The 13136-nt window shown below is 38.8% G+C and overlaps 1 protein-coding gene across 5 annotated transcripts in view; it reads right to left on the reverse strand.

Annotated features, from left to right (window-relative positions):
- CTNND2 (catenin delta 2) overlaps positions 1-13136 on the reverse strand; it is a 640488-nt gene that overhangs the window by 216161 nt on the left and 411191 nt on the right. The window lies entirely within an intron of this gene.

Consider the following 13136-nt stretch of genomic DNA (forward strand, 5'->3'; position numbering starts at 1 on the left):
GTCCGGCTTTTCACATCTCATTTCAAATTGAACATGAGGTTTTTTGGAACTGAACACGTACAGCAAAATGAAACCACTGGACCATTTAAATGCTAGCAAGATGTGCAGAAACAGCAGCATTAGTCCATATTTTTAGTTTTGGTTAGCATATTAAAAGAGGATGCTGGCCAGTAATTCTTCAGGCACTTTTCACAGCCTCCATTCCAACTTGCATCTTCTCAAGGGAGTGGCATCACTATCACTATCTCGGGCACACATTGACAGAGATACATAAATCTTCACACCAGTCTCCTTTTCAAGAGGATCCTAAGAGAATTCAGTATTACAAAGCCTAAACTTTACATGGGTGTGGGGATAATGAAGAAGCAAATGTTCTTTGCCAAAATGTTCTTTCCCTAAGGTAAAAGAAACAAAGGCAGAGATCATATTTTTTACAATATTACAACACTCATGTAAAAGCAGCCATCTCTCTTTGCTCTGAACTTTCTGAACACTCAATCAGTCTTTAAAATGCCAGAAAACATAAAAGCTACATTTACTCAGTTAAGCCTTTATTCTTTTTTCCTGGCTTTTATTTCAAAAGAGTATTATTTTGTTCTGAATTTTCTAAATAAAATGAAATGCCAGAACAGGAAAATTCTACTTGTTCTATTAAAAGTTTATTTGCTTTACTTTTTTACCACTGAGAGTTCAAACTTTGGGTGTTACAAGAAAAATCAAAAACATGTCTCTCCAGAAGTTTAATTCAAGTTTTAAAGCAGAATGCATGACATTCTCAACTGAATCTAGAGAGATGGTGACAAGTAGAAAATACTTCTCATTACACTGACATCTTATCATTTGAGTGATAAGTTATTAGACAGTTATTATCCAAGAAATGTTATTTTCTTGTTTGAATCAAGTAGATTCATTAGTCTGAAATTATGAAAAAAACCCCATCCCTGAACTGCTTCTAGCTGTTGTGAACCTCCTGAAAGACTCAGCTGTTGCATATAAGAGAGGTACAAGGAAACTACAAGACCATTTTAGAGGAAACAGGCTGAAAATGTTTTCTCCACATACTTCTCATTGCACATTTTTTGTGAACTTGAAAACAGTGCCTTTTGAACATTTTCTCTCCCACATACAAGATTCACGAAGTGGAGAAAAATATATTGATAAAACTCCAGACTCTGCTTGTATGAGAACAAATGCTGAACTTCAAACTATCATCACCAAATTCTTGAACCTCACTAGTTTTCACTGTAATCTGATAAAATGTCACATGACAGTTTTATCCTCTCAATTTTTTTATCCAAAACTAAAAATTTGCCTCTTAACCACTGAAGATCAAAACTCATGGTCAATATTCCAATAAAATAAAAGTTTCTTTGAATTATTTCACTTACTCCATTGAAAGTCACGTTACAAGCTATGTGGAATTTCCTCTATGAAAGGACTGCAGGATTTAGCTTATATTGCTTCTATTCGGCACAACTGGGAGTACCGTAAGTTTAGCTCTCCCAGGAAGCCTGCAACAGCAAGGAACTAAATCAACACCACATGAAGAGAATTGCATTTTCCAAAGAAGTTTAAAATGTTAGAGATGTGAGCTCATAAATAATTTTTCTTTTAAATGTTTCTGAAAACTACTTTGTGCATCTAATTATCCTTCAGGCTATGCTGAAACTCTCAATACAAGTGTAACAGGCTACCTTCACTATTCTGCATGTCTCAGATGTCACCTACCAGCTCTATCATTTCTCTGCCATCCATTCTATTCTTAACTGAGAGAGGCAAAATAAATAAATAGTGCTCTGAAACAAACTTTAGAGAGATTGATAGTTTTCCTGATTTTCTTTCCCGAGAAACTCTTTTTTGAAGGAAAACAGCTCCATCAGTTCTTCCCTTCACCTTTTCAAAACACCTTCTTTTTTTGCCTTTCAGCAATGAAGTGGAGACTTCTTCTCATTGCATGTTCTTGGAAAACAGTTGAGAAGCTAATGACTCCTACCCCATTCTTAGTGCTAATTACAAAAAAAAATTGGCAAAAAAATCCACAATACAAACACTGAAACAGAATGGAACTTAGTTATGTTTAATATTAATAAATAATAAAATCTAAACCAAAATCTCATTTTGTTTTAGAACATCAAAAGCAAAGATGCAAATTCAGTATCAGACAGCTTTATGTTAATGAATATGAAACAAAACAGGAATAAGGCTTCTGCATTCACACTGCAAGTTATTCTGAGAAGCTGTCTGCATTATTATTATGAGGCAAATCTGGCTTAGTAATAAACCTACTGTGGATTAGGAACTATTAGGCTCAGTTTCACTGTACCCATGTGTACAACTGATATGATTACAGGCATATAGGGGGTGATAAACAGGCCTCTCAATGAAAGTATTTCCACCTAGCTGACTTGAAAATTGATCAGCTCAAATTCACAACTGGAAAGGAAAAGGTGGAGAGGTGTTCAGTGTGCATTTCTCCTGAATTTCTTCGTGAAAGTCATGCACACACACTTTCGAATGAGAAAATTTCGTTCAGGCCATTTGGCCCTGTGAAAAGGCAGCCCCTTCCTCCCATGAAGCATAACCAAATTGCTCTAAAGTCTCTCTTATCAAACCCAAGAACTGGGCCCTCATGTTTACTGAAATCATCTATATAATCTTATATACTTCAAACGAAGCTATTGTGCAGCACTTCTCTACTGTTTTGTTTCTGTGGATTTTTTTTTTTAAGAGGGGAGATTCTAATGTGTAAATCATGCAGAAGCAGAAAGGTAACAGATGGTTGCTGGAGCCATGCCACAGAAAAAGCAGCGGCTGACAGGATCTGTTATCCCTTCGCAGCTGCAGATAAAACCTTGACAGTTTAGGATAAAATATCATTTAAAAAAAATGTAGCTGCTGACAAATGAAAAAAAACATCCACTGGAGAAGACTATGCAAAGAAGATTTCATCCTGCAGAGATGATTTCATGCATTTAAAAGAATTTCTAAACACATGAGAGATGAAATGCCTTGCTGAAACAGAGGTTCTACAATTTGGCAAACCATGGCAAACTCAGGTAAAGGGACAGGAGAAATCAAATCCTTTTCTCCCATGTTTTCCTGAAAAAGTTAACAGCAAAAACATCTAAAAGATCCCCCTGTGCGCCCATTTGTGTGCAGCCAGAGCTTTACAAGACATTTGACAGCTATTCTCATGCAGAAAAATGTCAAGCCTTCCCCATTAAAAGGTATTGGAAGGAATCACAGAACTATACAGAAACCTAAAAAGGTATAAAAAGGGTAAGTTCTTAAAGGCCAATTTCTTGCAGTAGAAAAACAAATTTCTTTTATTTTAAGGCCATAAATCTAACTATGGTGTTATGTAATACAAACTATGTGCGTAATTACAGGATCATTTCAGCAAACAACAGAGGCTGCTTCTCACTGTGAATCACTGGACATGAATTACAACTTCTAAAACAGTTCAAATATTTTGTGTCTTCAGCTGCAGTAAACTTCACTGGCAGCAAACCCCCTGTTGTGAGTGGGCCCAGGCATCCTGGTTCTCTGCAAGCAGGGAACTCCCTGCACACTCCTGCTTCACATCTGCAGCTCCAAGTTCTGAACTGAAATATAGGCACAGCAGCAGTATTACTCAGCTAGCAGGAAAGTACCAATACCTCTGAAAAACACATGTTGGTTGCTCCAGGCTCACCCTTTGCCTAGACTCCTAGCAGCCATCTCCTGGTCAAGGAAAGGGACCACTTTTCACACTAGCAACAAGAGCTGGAGTCCGTGAGGCTGATGGATCAGCCCAGATTCTGAGAGAGAGTCTCAATGAAACGTTCTGCAGCCCTGACTAACACGAAAGTAATGGAGTTGCCTTTACTTAGAAACCCTGTTACACCTGTGTTGTCCATACTCAGTCCAGTCACCAACACTCACTCACACACCCATGACCACTCTTTTTAAGCTGAAGCTATTAGGCACAAACTTTCAAGTTTTACGCTCAAGATGCTCAAATTCAGATAGGTAGAAAGAAAAACACAGCATCAAGTAGAATAAAACAAAAAGTCAGCCCTCCTCTTCAAAATGAAATCTATGAAATAAATACATAATGTCCTCACATGGAATGAAGAGATTATCAAGCCAACTTCATATGATTTCTAAAGAGTAAAAAACTATATTAAAATACTTTCCTTAAGCCTCTGTAGCTTTTGGTAATTTCCTGACATAAATTATTTGTTTTATCTTGGGACAGAGTTTACACAGCTCTTCCTTTCTCCACATGTGCCTTCCTTCTCCACATTTTTACCTTTGGTATGTTCAAGAAACCTAGACATCTCACACCTAGCCCTCCTTTGGGCTAAGAAAATCTGTCCATTTCAGTCCAGGTCTTCAGCTATCTAGATCCTTCCACTTCATTGAACAGTGAAGACAAACATGACCCCCAAATAATTAATGGTAAATTGCAAGCTAAGCAGCAAGTGGTCCCACTGGTGCTGCAGTGGCTTAAAGAAATGATCCAACCAAAACCAACCAAGCAGAAACCCTAAATATTTCACAGCAAGCCTAGAGACTAGGAGTTTCCCTGGCAACAATGGCTGCAGTTTTCTATGGGATCAGTGGTATCTTTTGCTTCCTAGGAAACCGCTTGCTTAATGCTAAGAACTGAGGTATATCTGTGAACCTCGCTTGCTCATTGAGCTCCTAGAGTGGGGCAGTGAAGTAGGCTGAGAAAGAACAATCTAAGTGAAGGTGGTGGAGATTGCCAGGGAAATGGTGATGCACCAGAGAAAGAAAAGCTGGACTTCACACCAGGCTCTGATCCCAAAAGAGGGCTATGAAGATGGTGAAGGGCCTTGAGGGGAAGCCATGTGATGAGTGGCTGAGGTTACTTGTCTGTTTGCCCTGGAGGAGACTGAGGGGAGACCTCATTGCAGTCTACACTTCCTCATGAGGGGCAGTGGACGGGCAGACACAGATCTCTCCTCGGTGGTGACAGTGACAGATCCTAAGGGAATGGCCTGAGTTGTGTCAGGGAAGGTTTAGATTGGGTATCAGGAAAAGGTTCTTCACCCAGAGGCTGGGCACCGGGACAGGCTCCACAGGGACCTCCACAGGTCACAGCACCAAGCCTGACAGAGTTCCAGAAGCATTTGGACAGTGCTCTCAGGCATATGGTGTGACTCCTGGTGTGTTCTGTGCAGGGACCACTCTATTTCAATGATCTTTATGGGTTCCTTCTGACTCAGAATATTCTGCGATTTTGTGATCTAGAGTGAGCTGGCAGAGATAGGATAACATTTTATATCTACATAGAGCTGAAAGTCTTAAAGTCAAGCTCTTAATTTATAAAAGCTATCAAGTTCTGTTAGAAACTAATAAAAGTTGTTGACCACTCTTTCCTTTGAAGCATTTTAGCTCTGCTCTACACTAGAGACATTTTTTCAGCAAACGCTTGATGTTATTATCTTGCAGAAATGTTCTGCACTCTCAGTGTTAGCTTTTGTTTCCCGGTTATAAAAAATAGCTATGGCATACGACACTGAGGTCCAGCTTCTTAAGTTAACAATCTCTGCAAGGCAATTTGTCTCACGATCGAGGATGACTTTCAGTTGCTTTTTTTAATGAAAAAAATTGAGACTATGCATCCTGATCTTATATCACTTCTTTAAATTTTTCCCTATTCATCTTGTCCATCTATTTCCTCTCTTCTTGCTCCCATCGCATTTCCCATGAAAGTAAAAGCAAGATTATCCTTCGAACTTCAAAGCACCTTAAAATTTTAACTTATTCTCAATGTTCCTGTAAACAGTAAGATCATTATTATCCATTTGGCTAATGAGATGTCCAAGACCTACCACCGAGAAGCTTCTTACGTGGCTTATCTTGCCAGAAGATCGTAACAGCTTACATGAGCCCAGTAAAGACTGGAAGTATGATTCTTCTCCTTGCTTTTAATATCTGGTTAGAAAACATACTTAGAACATCTCCTGGCTCTTACAGTCTGTCATCACAGTAAGGCACCACACAGATTTTGCATCTGTCAAAGTTTGCAAATGAGCCACAGGATGCTGAGCAAAATGTGTGGCAAACAAAGGCAAAAACTGCACTGAAACATGTAATTGCCATTAAAAGCTCTGTAATGCCATGAAATGAACCAGAAATGAGCTATGAACAATATGAAGTACACTGTCCACTTGCTGCTTCTTGGATGAATGAGGCCATTAACATACACAACAGATGAAGAAAGAGAGGGAAGGGCTTTGTTGCTGTTCTTTAAGTGGCAGACCAGCACTGGGGAGGAAGGAAGGTTAGAAATAACAGAACTTCAAAAAGGAAACATCAGTCCCATCTCCCCTGAGCCATTAGAAGTGCACTTATCACACTACGTGGCTCTCCCGCCAGCAGCCTGCCTCAGACACAAGGACCTAAGGAGCCTTTCGCTTCCCTCCCTCCAGCACAATGGAAAGGAATTACTTTATGGTGAAGGAAGAGGATTGGAAGAGCTAAACTTGCAGATCGAAACAAGAGACAAGGTATCATCTCTATTAAAATTATACCTTGCATACTGCTAAATAACCGGAGAAATAAAATAGCTACATATAACCTCTTCGACTCTGTTCATAGGTTAGGACCTGTAAGCTCTCCTGGAGATACTCATTATTCAAACTACATGGACCAGAACCATCCACGTTAGTGTAATATTATAATAGCGTGAAATGATGAAAGGGTGATATTCTGTGATCACAACAGAGCAGATTTTCTAATGACAGGATCAGATTTCTTGAAAGGGTGGCAAGATGGTAACATTACTGAGTGCTCTCTTGCACTGCCAGCAAAACGGTATGTTGGAGGTTAGGTTTGTTCCTTTCTTACTCTAAAAACTTTTCCCCATAAGTTGCTAGGAGACTAAGTACTGGGTGCTTAAGGGTGCTTGACCAAAACAAAGAGGTGGCCAAAAGTCGGGAAGGAGAGATAAGGACAGGGCTGGGGGCAGCCTCGAAGAGGACAGTGGCAGGCTGCTGCTTGCTGCAGAAGGAGTTCGTTGTCCCAGCCGGGTCCGGTCCTGAGAAAATCCACCACCATCTGCTCCCGTGCCCCAGAACGCGGAGCTCGCCTCCCCCTGCCCTGCTGGGCCAGCCCTGTCCTGCCACCGCCGCTCGTTCGGCACCGCCTTGAGGCTTTTCGCTACTCTGTGGCCCTGCACTGCCCTGCCCTGTCGGGACATCCCTGACACTCCAGCTACCATCGGCGGAGCTTCTGATCATCCACCAGCCCGGGATATTTTCCACCATTCCAGCTTGGTTGCTCTGAGAGTCCCAGGAGGCTGGACTGTGAAACAAAGCCCCTCGAGGTTCCTGGTTCTGGTATTATTATTGCTGTAGCTGCTATTGCTTGTTTGCCAGGTTATACATACTAGTAAAGAACTGTTATTCCTACCCCCATACCTCTGCCTGAAAGCCCCTTTGATTTTTAACATTGTAATAATTTGAAGGGAGGCCATGCCCCTCCTTAGCAGATACCTGTCCTTCAAACCAAGACATGCTACCAGTCAAAAAGGCGAGAAAGAGGGTAGTAAGTATTCCATGAACTAAAAGCAGAGCCAATTCATTACTGCAGACTACAGCTCTAAATAGATTATTTTCTTTTTAAATTTCCTGTTTCTTTTGTTTGGTTGTTTTTTGGGTTTTTTTCCACTACCAAGCATTTATCCTAGAGAAAGAAGATTGCTAAACAATATAGGGCAAATTCCAGTGAGAAAAAATAGCAAATACAGGTGGATAATTCTGTACACACTGAATTGCATTTGCCATGCTGTGCGATGGCTCCACCTGTGCCCAACGCCTCCCCAGCCATTTATAAACCACCTCAGTGTAAACAGTGCAAAGACATGAACTGTTGGCATATACTGCAATGTGCTCAAATACACACAGAAATAATTTTACCAGTTCTGGATATAATTCTTTACCGCGCCATAAGTTGACACTTCCAAGGACCAGACAGATGATTGTTTATTTTGGCCTGCTCAAGCTGGAACTAAATACTCTCTGGGAAAATCTTTTCCAGACAAGGTTTCCAGCTAGGTCCCGAAATCCCAAACTAACAGACTGTAGGATAGTCTGTGGATTCCATCCTCACCTATTTTAAGGAAGCAAGATTCATCCTTAATTATCTTCATCAGGAAAGAGAAACAGATTGCTGTTTATTTTATCATAGCCGCTAAGCTTTTTAAAAACTAACTTATGCACTAAGTAAAAATTCCCACCTTCCATGTAGAAGAGATCTGTATGAAGAATTGCAATGTGCTCCAGACTTGCTATTCTTGAATTGGGTGTATTTTTGTTCTGTTTAGACTCTTCAAATTTATTCTTGTGGGGTCAGTTTTTCATACTCAGAGTAGGATGGATTAAATCCTGAGAGACTGTAAGATTTCTGTGTAGGGAAAGTAAAACCGGTGTTTCCTTCCTGTATGAAAGAAATACTTAAACACGGACCTATGAAATGAGTGCTCTCAAACACTATTTGGTAGGTTCTACCAACACAAGGGGCCTGGCCTGAGCAAATCTTAAAGGGGGAAACAAAAACCTTAGGGTGTTCACAGGACCTAGAAAATGGAACCATTTCCTTCTGGAGATAAGCCTACACTGCCAAAAATTACATTCTCTGATTCACTAAAAGTCTGTTTGTCATGGCTGCCCTACTACGACCACCTCTGGAGAAACCTTGCCCTTTACCCTTAATTTCAGATAAGGGTAAGACGGACCTTTGAAAATGACAATCAAGAGAAAAGGAGAGCTGCCTATCATGCCTTGTGTCACATAAAAGCAGGAAGAGTATCTGCAAGCCCTATTCTGTCCCATCCAAACTGGGAATGTGAACTTCAATCTACACCTTGCATTAGAGAGTTAGGTCAGAAACCCACTGATGCCACCACCAATCCCTTGGGATTGTGATAACCCCAGCCCATGTCTCAGGCCTGAAAACAGCACTACTGCATAGTGCTGCCAGCAGCTGTACCACAGTCACTTCTATCTCACCAGAAGTTTCTTTCTGAAGGTGACAACCCTTCCCAAAGAAACTACCAGAAACATTCCCATCAAGACTGCCAACGTCCCATCCGTGCAGTATCATACTGTTATTTTCTTACCGCTTTAGACTCTCAGAGTGCCTGGCTGCTATTCAGACTTACAGCAAACTAACACTGTTAATACTGAGACAATCCTTGTAACAAAGTGAGATTAAATATTTGGAGAAGACTCCTGCAGAAACATTTAACAGGCCACGCTCCAAATTTTGTGTGCTAATCTCATAAGCAGTTTCACGGGAGCACAAAAATTAAACTAGAGTTTATTTTACTTCTATTATTTTTCCTACAGAAAAAGAATGCTCTCTAGCTTGTATTTTGCAAATGAAATATATTTCTGGGGGAAAAAAAAAAAAGAAACAAGAAGAGAAAAAAGATGAGTTTTGAAATTTACAGTTCACACAAAATATTCCGATCCAATTTATATCCTTTCATAAGTGAAAAGAAAGCCAGTTTAAAAGTTTAGAAGATAGATAGCACTGTTGTTTTCTGCTTAGGAGGAAATTAAGGTCAACAGAGGTAATGAAATGAGAAGTTGACTCTGAAAATGCAAAACCGAGCAGAAACGTTTCAGGGTATTACAGTTAAATCATGCAATACCTGGAAAACTTTTGTCTCTGTGCTGATTTACACCCAGATAGTTCTAAAGGTGAGAACTACTACAAGATAACTGGGTTTAATGTCTTTTTCTCTTGTGAAGTTGTAACATGATTCTCTAATGTTTTTTTTTTCTTTTTTTAACAAGAGCCCAATCATTATTGCAGTGTGTTCTATAATGGATAATGGACTTTTACAGTTTCATTCACTAAATTATCCCACTTTTTTGAATAAATAGTTCTAAAGGTTCTGAAACAAATGAAAAGTGAAGCCAGTGAAAGCCAGTGAAAGTTTTAAGTGCAGATCAGTACAATTCAAGGCAGTATGAAAATGGACAGTGAGCTCTGAAAATTACTTTGGTAGCCATGGTGGAGTGTATTTCCACATAATTCTTGCTGTTACCTCAGCTTCTTGCCGGCATCTTTGCAGGAGATGACCTGTGTATACGTGTGTAAACAAAAACAGGTGGGAAGTCACACAACAATGAAGGACACCTGGTGACTGGACACATCAAACCACACAGTTTGAGTTCATAAGCCAGCAAAAACACTGCAACCACAAAACCTCATCAGTATGTATTTAAATGGAGGATATGAAAATGCTCTATTTTTCATCTGTTGTGGAGCAAGAGTAACTTAGCAGCAGTGGTGCATGTACACAGTATCTTACTAGGTTAAAACTTCAAAAATTAGGTAATTTATACACATTTGGCAAATTCAGATTTTGGTATAAAATGTGGAGGACACACATACTGACAACTGGATCCCAGTATTTCTATTTCTAGGATTCCCCCATTCTCCTAAAATTTAGAAACAGACAAAATAAAACTGAAGAATAAAATAGTAATAAAATAATAGCAACAATAATAAGTATACACAAACCACAGATAATTTGTTGGTACCAAGAGACAGATTAATCTTCTTCATGAAAGTAGGCTGGAAAATATCACATTAACAATAATTTCTGATACTTTAAAATACTCAAGGCTTCTCTCATTCAAGGTTTAGAAGAAACCAAATAATTATAAAATAAATATTGTGTTCTTTCCCCCCTTATACCACATCTTCATAGAAAAGATTATGGCATGAAACAGTTGACATCACAGCCCTACTGCTTATTTCTTTGCCATTTTTTATATGAAGTAAACGTAAGAGAATGCTCTGAAAAATCAGTCTGTAATGATAAGAACTTTTCCATTTCCCATATGCAGAATTTAAGTATTATTTCTGACAGTGGTAAGACTTGTTGTTTTCAAACAACAAAGCCTCACTCTCCAACAGTACAGATATGTAAAGTTTTTACTACCTGTTTATGAGCTCCTATGAGCTAACAGTCTAGCTGCATAAATTAAAAATTATCCCCTGCCACAAACTTGATTGTAAACATCTCAATCCCCCCTTTTCATTAAGTTTTTGTCCTAAACTTTAAGTTAATGAACATTGAACTGCATTTTATGACAGCTGGATGATGCAGAACAGATGTTGAGCTAAAATTTCATTTGCCAAATGTCAGTTCAGAACATGTATTTAAAATTAGGAGTATCAGTAAGACAAACTACATGGTGAAAGCAATGGAAAAAATTGTCAATTACATCAGTGCCTGCCAACCTTTTTTCTGGGCCTCCATATAGAAACTCTTCTGATTTGAAGATTCCAGAAAATTATGTTCGATTTTAGGAATGTTAATTGCTTATTAGGGTGAGCACAATCTTTTCTGGATACCTACTTTTTCATCTTGAGCTGAGTGACACATAGGAAATGTTAAACAAAAGGCTGCAAATAGTGTGCTTTTGTCTTGCAGATTTTACTCTGCCACTGAGTATTTTTTTGGATTCCTGATTGGACAGGTGGGTTTGGTGTCTGAAGATGATGCTGACTATTGCCCTCTACAATTTGTGACAGGCACAAGACACTCCAACCAACCAGCCAACAAAAGCAGCAACATGGCTGTAAGGACATGTCACTGAAGGCCTGTATTGCATTTGGGTCATTTTTCTTCTCCTGGTTTTATCTCCCACATTCTACCCCAAGCAATTTCTACCCTTCCATATTAATTTTTGAAGTATCTGGGAAGTCTTCAATTTTATCACTTCCACATTTGTAATATACTGGCATTTTTGTAATCTATTCATATAAATCAACACGTTAAAAGCATTCTGACTGCTTTTGTTACTTTTCTCCAAACTCAAACGTTGACTGTCTTTCCAACAGCTGAATGACCAGTAACTGCTGTAGGCCACGAACAGTTTTCCCAAGTCAGTCTGCCTTGGTGGAATATGGCTTCTGGGGATTAAGGCATAACATAATCAAGTGTTTTTCTCACATTTCTTTATCGGAACTATTCAAACCAACATGCAAGAGCAGAAATACTAATTATATATCACACACAGCCTATGAATCAAATGAATGAAATCAAGAGGAATGCAAACCTATTTACAAAAGTTTTGTGCAAATTTCGAATCCATCCAACAGTAATCAGTAATAATATTTAATGATCCCCTCTAAAGGGTTTATGAAGTTCATTTTATACTTAGATGCCTGCTTGCTCCTATTTTACCTACAGAAATCAATACTCATGAATGTACAAATGGTACCACAAGACAAGGAAGAACCAAAAAAGAAGCAAATGAAAAATACTAGCACATGTCCTATACATTTACTGGCTAACAGTTGCAAAGTGATAGCAAAGGAATGGAACAGAAATAACCTTTTCTTAAAAAGATATTATGTCTAAGACCTGTAGAGATACCGTAAATATGTCTTTCCTGTTTATGGGGAATAGCATTTTCAACACCATCATGCTTCTCCTAAGAACATTTCCTATAGATTACAGTCATTTCTCCTCTGGTCTAATGCACTCCTAATTTAAGTTTCTTTAATTTTCAACGAAACACAATTACAAAGCAAAGCTCTTTTTTCTACGTGGGCTCTTATATTCTGGAATAAAAATGTAATACCACCATTTCAGAAAAAGATTTTTTTCCCTCTCATTACTAAGGCTTGCTTTGGGGCAGGGGGAAGAAGGGGAACAATTAAATTAATACTTTTTTCAAATTTCTGCAGTTAAAGCTAAGGGGGGAAAAAAAAGTTAAAGACAGAAGTGTTCTCAGCAAGTAAAACCCTGCAGGCAGTGATGTTTCTGATGCGCTGTAAAATGTTATCTGCTGTTCTGTTTCCAGGTGGAGAGAGAGAAAGAACTGTTATAATGCTAAACATGTAAAGAATCAGGGTTTTTTTTTTTTTTGGGAAAGCAGTCATTTCAAATTGTTACTTTAAAACTTCCAGCATTTTTGTTGCAAGCATTTTTTTTTTGATTCTCCTATCATTAAATTACACATTACAACAAACAAACAAATACATCACACCATCTGCCAAAGAAAAACCTTGGTATAAACTAACACTTTCAACAAGTTTAAACTCAAGTTACCAAAGAGAATTGCTTTCTTTCCCCTCAGAAAACTGAACAAAAT

This window comes from Chamaea fasciata, unplaced genomic scaffold (genome assembly GCF_029207755.1).
Source record: "Chamaea fasciata isolate MVZ Bird 193981 ecotype frontalis unplaced genomic scaffold, bChaFas1.0.hap1 SCAF_1, whole genome shotgun sequence".
Classification (NCBI taxonomy): Eukaryota; Metazoa; Chordata; class Aves; order Passeriformes; family Sylviidae; genus Chamaea; species Chamaea fasciata.